Here is a 4194-nt window from a genome sequence, read left to right on the forward strand (position 1 = left end):
TGTTATTCATTTCAAATGTGCTTTTTGTTCCTTCTCTGAATTGTAATCTTCTCTCTGTTAGCCAATTAACCCAGTCCCATAATTGTGTTTTCTTGTTCTTTCCTACATATTGTACTCTACAGAATATACATAAAAAGGAGAAGATTAGCAGTGGTAAAAGAAGTGAAGGATTATACTATCTTGAAGGTAATTCTCAATATAATATACCAAAGGAAAAGCATTGGCTCACTCTATAAGTGATGAAACACAAGCTAAGAATAAAAGAGATATTTGACAATGACATAAGCGATTAGGACATCCATCTTTTAGCTATCTTAAGAGATTATTTCTTTCATTGTTTAACCATTGTCATATCTCTGATTTTAAATGTGAAACTTGTGTAATGACAAAAAGTCATCGCATTACTTTTCCTATAAATAACAGTAGAGCTAATGCTCCTTTCTCTATTGTTCACTCTGATGTTTGGGGACCTGCCCATCTTCCCACACATAATGGAATGCGATGGCTCGTGACATTTGTGGATGACTGCACAAGAATAACTTGGTTATACCTTCTTAAACACAAAAGTGATGTGTAAGGTTTTTCAAGTTTTTCACAAAATGATAAGCACACAATTTAATACTCCAACAAAGATAGTCAAGTCTGATAATGGAGGGGAATACTACAAAAATGAGTTGACAAATTTTATGAAATCTGTTTGTATTCTTCATCAAACATCATGTCCTAATTCCCCTCAGCAAAATAGAGTAGCCGAGAGAAAAAATAGACATCTTTTGGAGGTTACTAGATCACTATTGATTGGCGGTAATATTCCTTCTTACTTATGGGGTGAAGCTTTAAGCTTTGCAGTTTATCTTATTAACAAAGTTCCCTCAAGTGTGTTAAACTTTAAGAGACCTCTTGATACCCTTTCTCATAATTTCACCCTTAATTTTGTCAATTTACCACCCATATTTTTGGTTGTCATATATGTGCATTTGCATCCTCACCAGCGAACAAAATTAGAATCTAGAGCAATGAAATGTGTTTTTGTGGGATACAACACCACTCAAAAGGGATATAAGGCCTACCATCCATCTACAAAAAAGATTTTTTGTATCAATGGATGTTACATTTCGTTAGCATGAACTATTTTTTCCCTTGAAAGCACCTCATTCTTCACCTCAAAGGGAGGGGGGTGATTTGGAGGTGCAAAATCATGATAGACTTAATCAAGATATCAGGTTATTTGATGTTATGCCAACAACAACAGATGATGGAATTCAAGATAATGGAGATGAGAACGTGGAGGATCAAATTCAGAATAATGTAAATGAGAATATGATCGAAGATGATAGTATAATCTCTCCTTCAACCTCAAATTCACTATGATGTGTCATTATTTTCTCCTATTTCTTAACCATTTTTGTCACCATTTTAATTACTGATTACCCTTAATTGTCAAATTAATTATGTAGTTTTATCATTTGGGCCTACTGGACTAATTTTGTGTTTTTAATTTAATTTCAGGAGAATTATAAGCAATTGGGTTTGAATCCGGAATTGGGCTTGGACTTGAAGAGAGCAGACAATTTTATTTTATCAAATCTTATCTTATCCAGATTTTATTTCATCTAGATATTATTCCATCTAGATTTTATTTCATCCAATCTTATCTTATCTTATCCAGATTTTATTTCATCCAATCTTATCTTATCTTGTCCAGATTTTATTTTATTTATAGGCTTGGATTTAAAACAGATTTGTAAGCTTTGGGGCTGAGGACCTATATAATAGCACCAAGGTTTTAGTTTTAGAGAGTTTTTCGATAAAGGAGAATAATTCTAGGATTTTAGAATTTCAGTTTTTATTGTTCATGCGCACTGTTCACATAGAATAAAATTCGTTTTCTGCAATTTCATTTCTGCTTCAATTTACTATTTCATTTTCTACTGATTAATGGAAGGCTAAGTCTCCAGCATTGTTTTCTCTTGAGGATCAAGCACATCTCTCTTTGAGGTTTTGTTATTACTATTGAATTCTGATAAGCTTTTCCTCTTCACCAATGACTTTGTATTTGTTGTTATTAATCCATGCATGCTTAGTGCTTGATTAATTGTCATTGCGCTTAATTTACGTTCTTGCTTAATGATCAATTTCGTTCATGATTAATTGGTGTATGTGTTGCTTAATCACATAATGATAGCCTTATGTTAATTTTTGCTTAGTAATTTAATTTAGGGTTGGATTAAGTGGTTAAACTGATTAAGGATAAATTCTCGTAACCTAGGATAAGAGACTTGCTTGTGAATCAAGGGGAAAAACATGTTTTAATTATGTTATTTTCTAATTCAAATTTGCTTGCTGTTTAATTTACAAAAACAAACAACCCCCCCCCCCAATTCGTTACTGTTTTCTTACTATCTGTTATGAATGTTTGGTTGACCATTGCTCGTTGGGAGACGACCTAGGATCACTTCCTAGATACTACATTTTTAATGTTTATTTGATTCGGGTACGACCTCGATCAAATTTGGCGCTGTTGCCGGCAAGCAGTGGGCCAAAGGTTCATAATAGTGTTTAGCTGTTTTGAGTCTAGCTTTGTTGTTTAGTGTGTGAGTGTGTGTAGTTTTGTTTTGTGTAGTGTTCTGTTTCGCATTTCAGTCGCGTCCCCTGTTTAGCGCTTCCCTGTTTCAGTTGCTCACAAAATTGTGACTGATTTTGTGTAATGCTGATTTTTTTTGTGTAATGCTGTGAACAGAGTTTAGCGACTGAACTAGCGACTGATTTTGCAATTTAATTGGTGATTTTTGTTTTGATATTTAGAGTTGTTATTTTTGGCTGATTTTTTGTGTGGTAGTTTCTTTTGATCCATATTTTGTGTGAAAAATACCAGGAGCACTTGGTGTGGCTGAATTGGAGAGAGACAAAAAAATTTGGGAACTTGTTTTTAGCAAAACTTAAAATGACCATAATTTTTGCTCCTGGTATTAGAATGACTATTATTATATATGCATTTGGGGTAGAAGAAAATTTCCGATGCCATGGCAATCGACCAGAGGTCCATTGCCGTTTTAAACTTGAAAAATCAGCCGTTTACTAAGTTTTTTTTTTCAAGTATCATTGTCCTATTTTTCTAAACTTTGCTTAGGTAGTTTTCATAGTTAAAATTTGAATTTATGTTTGAAATTTTTTGGGTTATCTTTTCATGATTTTAGGGTGTTCCTCACAAATTTTCAGCTCATTTGGATATCGTTTGAGTATAGTTGTAGTTTTACCCCCTTGTTAGGTGCTTGTTGAGAAACACATTATTCGCTGCATATAGTGCATGACTAGGGGCAATCCAGGTGATTTACAACCCGTTGATCCTGAAATAGATAGAACCTTTCATAGATTAGTTAGGCATAGTGTGCATCCTGGTCATTCTGTGCATTTTGAGCATTTTGAGCATCCCGATCATTTTGAGCATTCTGTTGTTGGTGATTCTGAATATTCTGATTTTGAGCATTCGACTGTTAATTTTCACACTAAGAACATGGCTCAACCTCCACCTCGTGAGATGGCTGCACATGATTTCACTTATGAAAGCTTGTGCATTCAATATCTTGATGAGGGTGTTCCATATGTTCTCAAGACTGGACTAATACATTTGCTGCCCAAGTTTCATGGTCTTGCAGGTGAAGATCCTCATAAGCATCTTAAGGAGTTCCATATTGTTTGTTCCACCATGAAGCCCCCTGATGTCCAAGAAGATCATATCTTTCTAAAGGCTTTTCCTCATTCTCTGGAGGGAGTGGCAAAAGATTGCCTGTACAACCTTGCTCCCAGATCCATCTCCAGCTGGGATGACCTGTTCTTGGAGAAATTCTTCCCTGCATCTAGGACCATTGCCATCAGAAAAGACATTTCAGACATCAGGCAACTTAGTGGAGAGAATTTGTATGAGTAATGGGAAAGATTCAAGAAATTGTGTGCGAGCTGTCCTCACCACCAGATTTCTGAGCAACTCCTTCTTCAATATTTTTATGAGGAACTTAGCAACATGGAGAGGAGTATGATTGATGCTGCCAGTGGTGGAGCTCTTGGTGATATGACCCCTACTGAGGCTAGGAATTTGATTGAGAAGATGGCTTCCAACTTCCAACAATTAAGTGCAAGAAATGATGCTATTGTCCTTAGAGGAGTTCATGAGGTGGTCACCGATTCATCTTCATC

General features: G+C 35.3%; 1 non-coding gene across 1 annotated transcript; it reads right to left on the reverse strand.

Moving 5' to 3' along the window:
- Nucleotides 1–3868: 3868 nt before the first annotated feature.
- LOC114407914 lies at nucleotides 3869–3975 on the reverse strand. Its single transcript, XR_003665725.1, has one exon. It is a non-coding gene; the product is annotated as a small nucleolar RNA R71 (small nucleolar RNA).
- Nucleotides 3976–4194: the final 219 nt, after the last annotated feature.

Source organism: Glycine soja, chromosome 3, assembly GCF_004193775.1.
Source record: "Glycine soja cultivar W05 chromosome 3, ASM419377v2, whole genome shotgun sequence".
Classification (NCBI taxonomy): domain Eukaryota; kingdom Viridiplantae; phylum Streptophyta; class Magnoliopsida; order Fabales; family Fabaceae; genus Glycine; species Glycine soja.